General features: G+C 39.2%; 1 protein-coding gene across 2 annotated transcripts in view; it reads right to left on the bottom strand.

Annotated features, from left to right (window-relative positions):
- Window positions 1-16,645, bottom strand: part of RASGRP1 (RAS guanyl releasing protein 1) — a 488,763-nt gene that overhangs the window by 254,127 nt on the left and 217,991 nt on the right. For both annotated transcript variants that reach the window (XM_061180532.1, XM_061180534.1), the window contains exon 3: window positions 12,388-12,490. The gene's annotated coding sequence lies outside the window, so the exon portion shown is untranslated. The remainder of the gene's footprint in view (window positions 1-12,387; window positions 12,491-16,645) is intronic.

The raw sequence follows: 16,645 nt of genomic DNA, 5'->3' as shown, positions 1-16,645 counted from the left end.
GGCATCAAACAGCACATACAGATGGTGGGATGACTTGATTTTGATAAGTATGTTGTCTCTTTCTCTCCTTTTGGGTATGTCTATTAGCCTGGCATCATGATACACTGTCAATCCTGTGAAACTGAGGAGGTTTAAGCCTTGTTTACCACAAATAGAAGCTCGTAACTATAAGATCACCACTCCTGGAAATTAAGTCCAAGGAATAATCAAACAAGTTTCCAAACTATCGATATTCGGATATTTTCTTCAAAGATGCTTGGGACTTTAATCTTTCTGTCAGCTATACAAAAGTATATACAAAAATTATTATAAAATAGGCAAGAGTGGGGACATATCCAGATGTAGGTAAGGTATTTTTTGCCTCTCTGAGCTACTTGCCTTTAATAATTTTTGAGTGTTGCTTTCCAGTGAAGTGTTTTAGTAAAAGAGAGAGATGTGGGAACTAAAAGATGGAAAAAGGGAAATGTTCAAGGAGAAGGGTAATTGGTATTTGGTCCTTCATTAATTTCCAGTGGCTTGGGATATTAGATGGTGGGAGAATGTGTGTCTATGGTATGAGTGAGTCAACGGGTATGGGCCCGTGATTCTCCATCCTGGCCACACATGAAAATAACCTGGGGAGAATTAAAAAATGCCAATGCCCAGGACCAAGCCCAGACCAAGTGAATCAGAATCTCTTGGAATGGTGCCTAGGGAATATTTTTTAAAAATCCTTCAGGTCATTCTCATGTGTATCCGAGGTTGAAACAACCAACCTTGAGAGTTAGCCAGACCAGGCCCAGAAACAAGCTGTTTTCCTGGCAACGTCTCTGGGAGAAGTGATACAAGACTACAGTTAATCTTGAAATAAAGGATGGTGGACAATTTCAGGGACCCCAAGAATGTGCATTCTGTGTACTTTTTTGACAGACTACCAATTATGTGTGTTGACAACAAACTGATTTCCTGTTAGAACCACAGGTGAAAGACCTGGGGCAAACATCTCCATGTCTAGAAGTATTAAAGAAGTGTAGACAGGATAGAGTAAGTGTATTAGAAATAAGCCTTCTTTCTTTATCCTTTACAAATACATACCTCCAGAATACCCTTCATCTTTGGCCTCTCTTTTTTGATCTTGAAAATAAGAATGCCCATCATTTCAGTCCTCTCCCTCCTCCTATGAACCCTACTCCTGTTCCATTGTGAAGAGGAGTTTACGTTTTCAATTTTTCCTTTGAAAGTTATTTCTACCTGTTCATTGTAGCTGTAAATGGCACCATTATCATTTTCTTTGAAAGTCTCTTCAGTTGAAAGATAGTGAGATGTTGTGGAAAGAACATGGGTAGGGATCAAACAGAACTGTTTGAATCTGTCATCTGTTAATGAATTCTGTGACTCTTGGCAAGTTTCTTAATCTGAGTCTCAGTTTCATATTCTATAAAATGGGAACAGTAACCCTTACCTTGAAAGGCTGTTCTTGAGAGGTTATGAAAATAAATGTAGGTTAAACATGTGTCAGGAACATAATAGTTGTCTGCTAGGTGTTGATAGTGCTGTCTTTTTTTTTTTCCTTTAGTACATTTCCTCAATTTCAGAGAGGAATAACAATGTTAAATTGCTACAGGAAGAAGTTAGACTAAAACGCCACACACTTAAAGAATTCCTATTCACAACAAGAGATCAAACACAAATCATACCAACTCTATATATAACTTAAATAATGGTGGTAAAAACTACTGGTTCTCTAGGAATAAACCTACCTAAGGAGACAAAAGACCTGTATGCAGAAAATTATAAGACACTGATGAAAGAAATTAAAGATGATACAAATAGATGGAGAGATATACCACGTTCTTGGATTGGAAGAATCAACATTGTGAAAATGACTCTACTACCCAAAGCAATCTACAGATTCAATGCAATCCCTATCAAACTACCATTGGCATGTTTCACAGAACTAGAACAAAAAATTTCACAATTTGTATGGAAACACAAAAGACTCCAAACAGCCAAAGCAATCTTGAGAAAGAAAAACGGAGCTGGAGGAATCAGGCTCCCTGACTTCAGACTATACTACAAAGCTACAGTCATCAAGACAGTATGGTACTGGCACAAAAACAGAAATATAGATCAATGGAACAGGATAGAAAGTCCAGAGATAAACCCACACACATATGGTCACCTTATCTTTGATAAAGGAGGCAAGAATATACAGTGGAGAAAAGACAGCCTCTTCAATAAGTGGTGCTGGGAAAACTGGACAGCTACATGTAAAAGAATGAAATTAGAACACTCCCTAACACCATACACAAAAATAAACTCAAAATGGATTAAAGACCTAAATGTAAGGTCAGATACTATCAAACTCTTAGAGGAAAACATAGGCAGAACAGTCTATGACATAAATCACAGCAAGATCCTTTTTGACCCACCTCCTAGAGAAATGGAAATAAAAACAAAAATAAACAAATGGGACTTAATGAAACTTAAAAGCTTTTGCACAGCAAAGGAAACCATAAACAAGACGAAAAGACAACCCTCAGAATGGGAGAAAATATTTGCAAATGAAGCAACAGACAAAGGATTAATCTCCAAAACATACAAGCAACTCGTGCAGCTCAATATCAAAAAAACAAACAACCCAATCCAAAAATGAGCAGAAGACCTAAATAGACATTTCTCCAAAGAAGATATACAGATTGCCAACAAACTCATGCAAGAATGTTCAACATTATTAATCGTTAGAGAAATGCAAATCAAAACTACAATGAGATATCATCTCACACCAGTCAGAATGGCCATCATCAAAAAATCTACAAACCATAAATGCTGGAGAGGGTGTGGAGAAAAGCGAACCCTCTTGCACTGTTGGTGGGAATGTAAATTGATACAGCCACTATGGAGAACAGTATGGAGGTTCCTTAAAAAACTAAAAATAGAACTACCATACGACCCAGCAATCCCACTACTGGGCATGTACCCTAAGAAAACCATAATTCAAAAAGAGGCATGTACCAAAATGTTCATTGCAGCTCTATTTACAATAGCCAGGACATGGAACCAACCTAAGTGTCCATCAACAGATGAATGGATAAAGAAGATGTGGCACATATATACAATGGAATATTACTCAGCCATAAAAAGGAACAAAACTGCGTTATTTGTAGTGAGGTGGATGGACCTAGAGACTGTCATACAGAGTGAAGTAAGTCAGAAAGAGAAAAACAAATACCATATGCTAACACATATATATGGAATCTAAAAAAAAAAAAAGAAAAAAAATGGTCAGAAGAACCTAGGGGCAAGACGGGAATAAAGATGCAGACATAGAGAATGGACTTGAGGATACAGGGAGGGGGAAGGGTAAGCTGGGACAAAGTGAGAGAGTGGCATGGACATATATACACTACCAAATGTAAAATAGATAGCTAATGGGAAGCAGCCGCATAGCACAGGGAGATCAGCTCGGTGCTTTGTGACCACCTAGAGGGGTGGGCTCGGGAGGGTGGGAGGGAGGGAGATGCAAGAGGGAAGAGATATGGGGACATATGTATATGTATAACTGATTCACTTTGTTAGAAAGCAGAAACTAACACACCATTGTAAAGCAATTATACTCCAATAAAGATGTTAAAAAAACAAATAAACTACTGGTTCAGGGTTTGGAACACAGTAGGCAGGTAATAAATGCTACTTTTTTCCTATTCTTACTCCTATTTTTAGGAAATTTTCCAGGCAAGAAAGGGGATGCATATACAATATTATATGTTAATAGAACATTGTAATAATCTCCATTTTTGCTTTTAAACTTTTGTCACACTGTAACTTTCAGCACTCTTTCTGCATTAGGACTTCATATCTTAATATCTCACCCTCTCACCAATTCCCAGATAATTCCACCTTGATTTTGAGCCTCGAGTTTAGTCCTCCCCTCTATTCCATCTACTGCCATTATTCTCGGGGATTTCAGCAAACATTCTGACCTTCCAATATGCTGGCATTATAACTCTTTGTCCCTTATTTCTTTTTATTCCAGTATATCTGCTTAAATGCATAACCATTATTAGAAATATCTCCACTGCTAATATCTTAATCCTATGATCCTCCTTTCTGAACAGAGCTACCTTCTATTCTTCCACTTTCCCATCCCTAATGTATACTAGACCTGTTTGGACACACAATTCCAGGTGTGGTACACAGTCTTTGACATGGATACATACGGAAATTGTCAAGGGTCATATTAAGCCAGAGAAATCAAGTTGGTTCTAGTGCCAAGCTATTTTAGCTTGTTTTGAGGACCTAAAATAAGAATTCTTACTATGAGTGTTAACTAATATTTGTACACACACAAATGGTATTGAGCTATAGATTGTATTAGATGGGTTCACACAATACTACAGCAGCAATTTCTAGAGACGCCAATCCTTCCACTGGCTTCTGTCTATAATCTTGCTGTTGACTATGATGTAGCACCATCTTCAACATTGTCCTGTCTCTGATTTGATCTAGATCAAATAGATCTAAGTAACTTTCATATGTTGGAAACACCGGGGTTAAACTAAACTGACCTTGGGGGAATAGAGCAGAAAAAGAGTTAGTAGAATGGAATCATCCTTCTGTCACATTTCTTGAGCCCTTACTATGTGTTAGGCACATAGGTTCTGGGTGTGGAGGCTAAGGATGATGAAGAGCTGACCATCTAGTAAGCAAGACAGTAGGCAGACACAGATGGCTGTCCAAAGAGGTATTTCTAGCTGCTTCCTGGCTCACAGTTTTGCAGAGATATTCATTGTGCATGGTTACAGTGGGTGGGGTTGTGATTGGCCATAAGGGCTGCCAATTTAGAATGTTCTCCGGCACCTTTTATACACAAAGAACAAAGATGTCTGGAGACACTCTAAATGAGTTTTCAATTTGTGAGCTGCTTGGCATCAGGTTAGAGTAGGTGGCAGATAGAGTTTGGTGTCAGGTCAATAACCCAGATTTATATGCACATATATTTGGAATTTCCTTAGGGATCATTCCTGGAAAGGACATCTACCCTGGGAGAATTATAATGCAGGTGAGCTTAAGTCATTAGATGTCCCATTGTTATCTGTCTTTAAGTTAGCCATTGAAAATGAAAGAAATGTACATACACAAAATGCTGGTGTCTGACCCTTCAATAAGAGATTTGGGAAAAAAGGAGGCAGCCTTGAGCACCCCCCAAAAGTGATAAGGACAGTATTCAAACTTATTTGATCTCTCCAACTCCTGGGGTTCACCCAAGGGAAACTTTTTCCAAGGGTCTTTGGAAACAGAACTCATTCTCCCTGTAGTTGTTTCTAAGGAGGAAGTCATTAAGCAACCTTCAATCTCTTAACCTTTTTGGTACTCAACAAATCCTCAGTGAGAAACAAGAATGTACTTTTTGGATGCCCTTTAGTGTGGGGAGGGGAGTTACCACAGACCATGTTTAAAGAAAAAACCTCCTGTTAAGGTTAGGTCTGGTGGTCTCTTCCCTAGAGCTCCTTGCCAATGGGCTTATTTGTAGAGTTACCAAGAGGACCCTCTAGACCCCTAAAGTACTGACCACATGTGCAAGCTAGTCTATTCTGGAACTAAAAGCAGGAACTTTAAAAATAATCCATGTATGTTTGTTTTATCCATTAAATAATTTTCGGATTGTTTTTGTGGAAGGCAACCATGCTTTCTCACGCAATGCTCTTTGTAAATTTCTACTCCCCTTTAAGCTTCAACTCAAATATCACCTCCTTTGTAAAGCCTTCTCTGACCCAAACCCAGCACTCTTATTTGTTGCTGCATCTGCTCTCTCTGACCCTTTCGGGTGTTCATCATGACAATGATGACCCTGCATTGCAGTGGTTTGGTATGAGTCTATCTTCTCACTTGACTTGTATCTCCTTTAAGTAAGGCTATCTATAGTACATAGCAGGTGCTCGATAAATTTATGAGGAAAGAAGTATTCTTGGGGTCATTTTTTGATCTAATAGATGGGCCACGGGGCTGACCCAGTATGGCATTTCTTAATGTTTTTGAGTAGAGAAATATTATAAAGGTAGAGATGGATTTAGATTGTATAGGTTCAGTCATTCACTTGACACCTTCACGATTTTATTGCATCTGTTACCACATATACTATTAATCTTTCTTTTTCTTTAGGTCAACTCATTTCTTTTTCTTGAAAGAAAAAATTTAAGAAAATTTGGAACATGTGTATAACTTGCCATAAATAGAGGAAAAACACCCAAATGCATTGAAATATGAGTGCTTATCTATATGACTAGTGATGAGCGGACCACTCTTTAGGAAACATGGCTCCAGAGCTTTCACGAACCACCATTTTCCTTCCTCTAAAGTATCCTTACTACTAAGCATGTTGTCAATATTTTGGGTATGTCTCCACTACAGTACTTTACATGGCAGAAGGGAGTAGACATGCTCTCCAGCCTTCCCCCAAACCCCTACAATCATCTCCCTCCCTCAAGCAAGAGTGGGCATGCCACTCAGGGTGTTCTGGTGCATAGCCTCAAAGTGGCCCATTATAAATTTCTCTGAAATATTTATTTTTGTCTTAACAGTCATAAACATTTTGTTTCCACACCAAAGTATATATTTGTAATTATATTCATACAAAAATAAATGTTCTTCCAAATATTTGAGTAAATTGATAACCTTGGATACTGTTTATTTGGTGATTTTGAGTATAACCAATTATGTACTACACACTTTGAGAAACATGGTCTTGAGTAAAACACAATATTAGATGGTCTTCATCTTAGTACTAAGATGTGGTTTGGTAAGAGATTTCTCATTGAATGACATTGAAACTGAAATCCAAGGAGACTGATATTTGTAGAAAACTCCAGAAAGAATTTATCTACTGATAAACAGTAAGAAGTGAAAAACAGAGGTGGTTATTTAGATCATTCTGGACCAGACTTAAAAATTATTTACTGAAAATTAATTCTGGAGGTAGTTGATAACTAGTTTTTATCTGAATGGCAGAGGCTGAAGAGTCCCTCTTCATTTTATACAAAGATGTTATTTATTCTCATTAGCTTTGGTCACTCTCACCCAGGCCCCATTGATGGCATACAGTAGGACAGGGTGGGAGTGGTTGCGTGCCATTAAACTATACATTCTTCCCATTGAAAACACCCATAGATTTTGTGAATAGTGTGCCACAGTAGTCAGTGACTATGTAGAGGTTTTCCATTTGTCAGTTGACTTCAGTATAACAGCTGGGAGCTCTGATCTAGACTTTTTCTATATGGCTAAACTTACTGAATAACTACTAAGTGTTGCAAGTACATTCTGAATTAGGGCAGAGCTGGGACTTGGACTTTGACTCATAGATGTTTATTTTTTGGCCAATCTGGTTCTCATTTCTAAATTTAGAAAAAGGAAAGAGAAGCTCTTGGCTTTAATTTAGTATTCTGTTTCTGTACTTACTGCTAGTGGAGTTGGCTGGCAGGTTGATTAAACCATCTTCATTTAGCTGGTAGGAGACCTGTAAAATTGCCTAGAAGAATAAGCCCCCCAGGGGAAAGCAAACACTGGATGGGAGTCAGTTTTAATGTTTCAGACTTGGCTTCAAATGAAACTGTCTGCATGGTCATTCTTATTTAACAGGAATTTCAGGGGTTTTAGTAGTTTTAGAGGACAGGATCAAGAAAGCTTTAATTATTTCAATGTAGCATGCCTAATCTTATGTCATGGTGTGTGTGTGTGTGTGTGTGTGTGTGTGTGTGTAGAAGGGAAATGATGGCCATTTAGAATAGTTTTTGTCAGTGGCAGCATTGCTGGCCAAGTCCCAGGGAGTAAGATTTTGTGGCGACTGACCTTTGGGCTGAAGAAAATTAACCCATGTGCTATTTCCTAGTCTTATTGGCCTCAAAAACCATCAGTAGCTTACCCTCAAAAGCAACAGAAACTGGGTCCCCTCTCTCCCGTGGTGAGGGTTGATTTGTCTACTCCTCATTCGATGACCAGAGACACCAGTGAGAGATAAAGTCAGGATCTCTGCTCTGACCCTCCATCAGGCCTATGGCCCACTTCTTTAAATCTACAGTTAGATCTTGGGAACCCAAGAACACAGCCACCACTGATCCACTGTCAATCTGCCTTTGAGTAAAAACAGATGCTACACCTATACTGAGTTTTGTTTCTTGACAATCTTTTATCTGTAATCTTTAGCAAATGCCCACAACTGCCAGAGATGCCTCTCCTTTGCCTCTTCTCCCAGTGGTCTAAGGCAGGTATGAGGGTGAAAAGCTGAAGTCTCTGTAGCCCACCCTGTTTTTCAATGAATCCTTTCTCCATCTGGCTCAGGGGAAAGAAGAGGAGCCATATGGGAGACAGCATGCTCTGCCACCCTGTACAAGCCTCCTCAAAAGCCAGAGAGAGGAGGAGTCGGTTAGGATTTGGAATTGGCAGACACTTCCGTATCTCTGACAAGGGGTGGATCAGACAGCTAACAGGAAACTGAACTCCTCCTACAACTGCCTAGACACAACACACGTCCCTGCTTCTATTTACCTAGGCCTTTGTCAGGCTGGTGCGTGCATCGGGAACATGGTAGGCTGGCTTCTGAGCTCTGCTCCGCGCTGGCTGTGTGACCCCTGGCACTCACAGAGGCTCACCTCTCTTAGCCTGTTTCCTCATAAAAGAAGGTGTTGGATAGTTTTCTAAGGACACTTTTAACTCAAATTCTATGATGTGGTTAAATTGTGAGACGGGGAAAGGAAAGTTCCCATAGGTGGAGGACCTTGGAATGAAAATACAAATTTCTAAGGAGTGTTCAGGTCTCTTCATTTTTACCTTTGATTACATTCGGCACCTCCATCACTTCCTAGAATTTCTACTTCTTTGCTCTGTGAACTTCGGCAAATTGCTTAGCACCTCTACAACTCTGTTACCTCTTCTAGAAATTGGGAGCAATGACACCACCCAAACAGGGTTGTGGATTTTGGTATCTTTATTTTGAGGACTAAGTGCTTATATATTTAAAGTGCCTAGCATGGCGCATGCTCATGGAGGAGTGCTCAATAAACGTGAATTTTCTTCACTTTCCCAACACCATACACAAAAATAAACTCAAAATGGATTAAAGACCTAAATGTAAGACTGGATACTATAAAACTCCTAGAGGAAAACATAGGCAGAACACTCTGACATAAATTGCAGCAATATCTTTTTGGATTCGACTCCTACAGTAATGGAAATAAAAAAAATAAACAAATGGGACCTAATTAAACTTACAAGCTTTTGCACAGCCAAGGAAACCATAAGCAAAATGAAAAGACAACGTACAGAATGGGAGAAAATATTTGCAGATGATGTGACCGACAAGGGATTAATCTCCAAAATATACAAACAGCTATACAGCTCAATATCAAAAAACCAAACAACTCAATCAAAAAATGGGCGGAAGATCTAAATAGACATTTCTCCAAAGAAGACATACAGATGGCCAAAAGGCACATGAAAAGATGCTCAACATCACCAATTATTAGAGAAATGCAAATCAAAACTACAATGAGGTATCACTTTATACCAGTCAGAATGGCCATCATCAAAAAGTCTACAAAACATACATGCTGGAGAGTGTGGAGGAAAGGGAACCCTTCTACACGGTTGGTGGGAATGTAAACTGGTACAGCTATTACGGAGAATAGTATAGGTTCCTTAAAAAACTAAAAATAGAGTTACCATATGATCCAGCAATCCCACTCCTGGGCATATACCCAGAGAAAACCATAATTCAAAAATACATGCACCCCAATGTTCATTGCAGCACTATTTACAAAAGCCAAGACATAGAAGCAACCTAAATTGTCCACCGACAGATGAATGGATAAAGATGTGGTACATAAATACAATGGAACTTCACTCAGCCATAAAAAAGAATGAAATAATACCATTTGCAGCAACATGGATGGACCTAGAGATTATCATACTAAGTCAAGTAAGCCAGATAGAGAAAAACAAATATCATGTGATATCACTTATATGTGGAATCTAAAAAAAAAAAGATACAAATGAACTTATATACAAAACAGACCCACAGACATAGGAAACAAACTTATGGTTACCAAAGTGAAAAGGGGGGGGCAAGGAGGGACAAATTAGGAGTTTGGGATTAACATATATACACTACTATATATAAAATAGATAAACAACAAGGACCTACTGTATAGCACAGGGAACTATACTCAATGTTTTGTAATAACCTATAAGGGAAAAGAATCTGATTTATATATATATATCACTTTGCTGTATACCTGAAACTAACACAATATTGTAAATCAACTATACTCCAATAATTAAAAAAAAAAGAAGAACATTACTGATTCTCCTCAGAGCAGGAATACGCCAAAGCAGAGATTTTCTGCATGTTCTTCATGCTCCCTAAAGCTGTGTAGGTGAGAGAGAGGAAGACACTGCAAACTGGTGCAATTGTGCCCTCTTTGCCACCCACCTCCTCCAGGGCTCTCCCTACCTCCTGAATCTTATACCCTCCTTCAGAAGCTGGCTCCCTGGTCCCCACCTCTGTGGATGCTTCCCTGGTTACTCTCACCAAAAGAACCTTCTTCCATGTCTGGAGTCCTGTCACCTTTACTCTCTGAGCCTACTTTTCACTTACATTGTGAAATATCTTTTGTATTTCAAATTGCCATTGGTATTTATATATCCTTTTGCTATTAACATTGTACCTTTCTCTGGCCTCTTTAGGCCAGATTTCTTGAGGGCAGGAAGCTTGTGTTTTTACAGCTCCCTAAACATAGCAAATATTCCACTGTGGGCAGAACCCATGGTAAGACATAATTTTACATTTTTCATCTCTTCCCATAGCAGTGTTGTCTCCTCACATCCTTACTATTCTTAATTAATATTCAATTTTCTCTACAGTCACTCTGCTTCTTTTCATCACAGCATAGATGAGCCTCCTAAATTTGCACTTGTGTTACATTTAGAAAGATTATTTTCCTTTTCTCTTCTCTTTACATGTAAAAATGAGACCATGCTTTTGTTTTCTTTGCCTTCTAGATGTCTCTCTGAAGTCTCAAAGATCTAGTCCTAAACTCTCCTCCAAGACTTTTAAAGGTGGGTAATACATTAGTCTTCCAATAACGAGACCTTTTCTTTAAACTGAATGTCATAAATGTCCTTTCCATACACTGGGCTTCATTATCATATTTCAAGTATTCCTGAAAATTGAAAATATCAGTCTCACAAATCAATCTCCAGTTTGACCTATTCTCCACAGTCAAATCCAAACGCCTCCCTTAAAAGTTCTGCATTCCTTTGAAGCTAAATGATACAAAAAAAAGTCAGAAACACCCTTGCGTTTGAATTACCACAGTCTCTCTCTGCTCCTATGGGCTGATTGAGCAGATTGGCTCCTGGTGGAGAGCACTGGTTTCCCAGCTAGTCTCCGGCCTATTTAAAACAGACAGAGGCATCTCCAAGGCGGCTTTGTCAAAGGCCAAGGACATTTTTTCGGCATAGACTCTGAGCTTCTTGCCACATAAACAAATAGAAGGATTTCACTTTAGCTTCCCCAGGTTTTTGGATTGACAGCAAATGGTAGGAGGGATACGGAAGCCAATAAGGCAGCCCAGGGCAGCTAGAAGCCCAGAAGGAAGACGGGAATTATTGGCTCTGGCTTCCTGCTCAGGGTGAGGCTGTGAGCAAGCCTCAGCCATGAAAGAACGTCTGGAAAACCTCTCGGCTGGACATTCCACCCGTAGACTCAGAGGCTGGATGATGTAGGAATGAAGAGAATCTGCCTTGGATTCCTTACATTCAGTGAGTATGTCTCACCTCTCTCTACACAGTGAAATCACCTGTGAGGTTGTTAAAAGCTGCCAGTGCCCGGGCCGCACCCCAAGCATGGTTGTTTCTGAAAAGACCTCTAGGGGATTCGTACATGCAGCCGGGATGGAGAACCACTGATTGGTGATAGTGAAAAGTCAGATTTTCTTTTGAATATCTTGACTGAGTTTTTTTTCTTTCACTTCTATAGAAGACTTTTTGGGGTACATTTTAACTGTTTATAACATACACTCTCTATTATTTCCCTAACTCCTATGCTTAGATAGCCCCCCTTCGGGAGTTAAAATAGTGATCTCTCTATTTCTATCTATCTATCTACATACACACACACACAAACACACATATATCTGAAACTTATGTATAACCTGTGTAGTTTTCACCAGCAAATGGCTTACCTTGAATTCAATAAACCATCTTTTCTATCTTGGATAGTTCAGGAGTTAGTGGTTGCAGTATGTTGGATTACATACTGGAAACCAAGTGTCATCAGACTTGGGTCTAATCTGAACTCTATTATGTGATTTTGGGTAAGTCTTGTATATTCCCTTTGAGCCACAGTTTCCTTACCTGTGAAATGAGGGAGTCAGAGCAGGTGTCCTCCAAGGTGATTTTCGGCTCTAGTGTCCATTGGTAACATTCGTATTCACTGCTAAACATCACAGAGCAAGACCTACAGAAGAAAAGGAAGCTCTTTTTTCACATATGGCTGGAACTAACCTCTTGCCTAATCTTTAGGAACTGTCTTCATGGCCTATGGCATTAAGAGAAGATCAAAGCCTACCTTTGAACTTCCTGGATGCTTGTCCCAGCTCTACCTATAAACTTTCTGGGGAAGACTAATTTTTAAATTTTTTATCCATATAAAATGAGGAATCTGTCTTTAGAATGCTAGGGCTTTGTTTCCCAGTGTGTGTCCTCTGGAACACTAGTCTCACAAGATAGGCCTTGATAAAAAGGTAATGGAGATCAATAAATCTGAGAAATGAGGCACAATCTAACCCTCCTCTTAGTGATTCATGATACATAATTAGTGTTATAAGTGTTGTACCAGCACTTAGTAAAGAAATCTGCTTAATGTTGTTCAACACAGTTTGCTAAGGAAGTAATCATACTTGTTTGAGCAACCAATTAATATCCTAGGTTCAAGGAACACATGCAGGGAAATGTAGCTTGCTGCTCTGTGGCTTACAAGAAGCCTTGGGTATTCCTATCATCAGTGATATTTTCGATATGGTGACTCCCACCCACCCCATTCTCCTTGGGATGCTGTTGCTACTGAAGTCTACATCACACCTTCTGTGGGTCTATCACTCTTAGCCTCAAAACCCAAAGCTTATGAACCTCTCTGGTTGGTTGAGCAGATTGGGGGAGGTCATAGATCACCTGGGAAAAAGAATGGAGGGAGAGGATGCACTCTATGTAGAATTCACTTGGTAATGCATGGCAGAAGAGAAGAGAAAACTTCCATGGTCCAAGATAGCTGAGAAGGCAGGTAGACCAGGGACAGTAAGACCACAGTGAAGGCAAAATTAGTTCCCTTTCTCTGTTAATCATGATCTTTGATTAAACATATTGATATAGACACTTTATTTTGAGGATATAGTTTTTCCTCTTTTTGATGGGTTTTTCTTAAAGAATAAGGGTAGGGTAGATCTAGGAGGGATCTTAGAGATCGCTGGGTCCAAATATGGCAAACAGGTGTAATGTATGGTGCCAGCTCTGACTAATAGAGGCTGCCTGGAGCACTGGGTGGAGAAGGACATTGGGGCTATATCCTGACTTGACAGATTAAAATTTTGTGCAACTCCTAATGATAACTGCCATTTGTAAGGTGGTGGTACAGTGTCATGTGAGTGGGGTGTTTTTTTGTTTTTGTTTTTAATGGCAAGGGTGTCGTGGGTTCTTTTTTTTTTTAAATATATTTATTTATTTTTGGCTGCGTTGGCTCTTCGTTGCTGTGCACGGGCTTTCTCTAGTTGTCACAAGTGGGGGCTGCTCTTCGTTGTGGTGCACAGGCTTCTCATTGTGGTAGCTTCTCTTGTTGCAGAGCACGGGCTCTAGGCACTTGGGCTTCAGCAGTTGTGGCGTGTGGGCTCAGTAGTTGTGGCTCGCAGGCTCTCTCTGCGAGCCTCAACTACTCTCTCTCAACCACTGCGCCACCAGGGAAGTCCCATGAGTGGGGTGTTTGCCATTCCTTATGACGATGAAGAAATCACTTGCAAAGGGAATATACTTGCCCAAACTCATACCAACTGACCTTTTTTTTTGTTTTGTTTTGTTTTTTTGCCTCCCTTCTCATTTATTGAGCATGAACAACATTCTTGATATTTAACAGGTAAAATGTATGGACTATATTCTTTGAGGTTGTCTCAACCCAGTCAATGTATGCATTCATTCACTAAATATGAATAAATAGTGAGAGCAAATTGGGATCATTTATACCCCAATTCAGGCCAACTGCTTCCACTTATCTTTGCCTTTATTTGTCTATGCAAACATGGCCAGTGTTTGTGAACAAGTCTGGGGCACTAAGTCAGTGGTTTAAAAACATTTGGATTTTGTCGCTTTCACATTTTGAAACCTGGGAAAAGGCTAACACAAACTGGCATTTGGGAGCCAACTGCTCCAGCTTCCCAGAGGCCTCTTAGGCCTGACCTCCAGGTGCTTTCTAGTCCTGACGTGTGCTTTTAGAGAAATATAGTAGATGATGGGAGCCTCTAGAGAGGAAAGTGCTTCCGTTCACTACATTTGTGCCCCCAAACACAGCCACAAATGTGGCTCTCTGATGGGGGCCAGTACCCCACTTCAGGACCCTGGTTTCTAGCTCCTTGACTTCTGGCTGCTAGCCTTGGGGGAATGACTTCACTCACCCCTCTAGTTCTGTTCCAAATATTCCCCCTATCTTCTACCTCCAGGCACGCCTCAGCTTTTATCTTCCTCTTTGGCAGATCTTTACGCCAAGATAAAATCTTGAGATCTTACATGCAACACACAGAAATGAATTGCCTGCTGAGATCAGGAAAGCTTTCAAATCAGGCCTCCTGTCCAACTACGAAGAACGTGTCCCAAAGAGCCAGTCTCCTTAACTGAGCCCAATGAATATTTTCCTTAAAGATTATCAACATCCAGTTCAGTTGCTCATTACAACATATGTAGCTCTCTACTCTGCAAACTGATAGAAAGCTGGAATAAGCTCTTTTCCTTTAAAAAAGCTATTCCAATATACGTATATTTATATCTTCACAGAAAATAGTCTAGAAGATGATGCACCACACTTTAATTATGGTTCACTTGGAGAATGGGAGTGGGGGAGGGGCTTGAGGTGGGTTTCATTTTCTACTTTATACACATCAGTTTTTTAAACAGAGCATATTTTCTAATTGGAAAATAAAAATATTAAGCAAATTTAGAAAAATGAAAAAAGGATTCACAAAATCTTAGAGATGAAGAGAACCCAAAGTTCACTGAGCACTTTGATTCAAAATCTGGTGTGAATCTTTGTCAAATAATTTTGCATGCATCTGTGTGTGTCTGTGTGTGCGCGCGCACTGGTGTAAGGTTGCCAACTGTCCTTTCTTAGAAAGAACTGTTCTTTATTCTGAATTATGTTTCTCTTACATTTTTGGTGTTTAAATGTCCTTTTGTTTATGAAATAATAGTAACAGTGAATGATGATTTTTTTATATCCTTACTTGGTATAATAAATAATTGGAGATTCAATGTGAGTTCTCAAAACTTTAGACACTTATGAGTTTATTATAGTTATACTCTTGAAACTACTCATATTAGCAAGTTTCCCATTTTATAGATGAGGGCATTGATATTCAGGGATGTTGTGAAGTGCTCGTGATAACTGAGTTGTGTTTTCTCAAACATACCATGCTCTCAATTTAAAAAAAATTATTCATTATTCACATAATACTTGCTTACTGAGCATATAACATTTACTGGACTAGGTGTTAGGAATAAATAAACAGATATATCCTCTTGGAGCTTATAATGTAATATAATGGCTAAAGCAGCATTAGTTTACATACCATGTGTAAATCATTAAAATAATTTTCCTCTTCAGTACATAAATGAGCCTTATAGCATCTTATTTATTACATATCATCATTTCTTTATCTATAGTTTATTACTATTCTTTGCTTTGTCCATAATATTGGCGTCTTGTCTTGTAGGCAGAATGGGTGTGTGTGTTCATTGTAAAATATTTAACCAATATTTAAATATACAGAGAAAGAAGTGAGAGTCTGTTTCCATTTCTCACAGCCCTCCAATCCCACTCTGGTCTCTGGAATTAACCATTGTTAATAGTTTTGTGGATATCCTTCCAGAGCATCTTCCTTAGAGTATACGCATAGATTTGAGGTTACTTCTCTTTGTTAAGTAGCTTTCCTCATATAATTATCTATTTCTTGTACTGTAAACTTGCTTTATCCCAGTTACAGTGATCCTATCATTTCTGAAAACAGGATCATCAACCACCCCTTCACAATTTTGCCTAAATATAGGTCGTTCTCAACTTGAAAATAAGTTGTGTTCTAAAGGCTTTTGTTTTATAAGCTGATTGGAATGTGTTCGCTCATAAAATGATCTACAAATACGTTTTACACAGTGGTTGCAACAGCACAAGAAAAAGGTCAATATGGAAAAGAACATTTAAAGACTACATGCGAGAGAGACCTTCAAGATGGCGGAGGAGTAAGACGTGGAGATCACCTTCCTTCCCACAAATACATCATAAATACATCTACATGTGGAACAACTCCTACAGAACACCTACTGAACGCTGGCAGAAGACCTCAGACTTCCCAAAAGGCAA

The sequence above is a fragment of the Eubalaena glacialis genome, chromosome 2, assembly GCF_028564815.1.
Source record: "Eubalaena glacialis isolate mEubGla1 chromosome 2, mEubGla1.1.hap2.+ XY, whole genome shotgun sequence".
Classification (NCBI taxonomy): Eukaryota; Metazoa; Chordata; class Mammalia; order Artiodactyla; family Balaenidae; genus Eubalaena; species Eubalaena glacialis.
The sequence above is the reverse complement of the archived record's forward strand: the minus strand, read 5'-3'. Positions and strand labels throughout refer to the sequence as shown.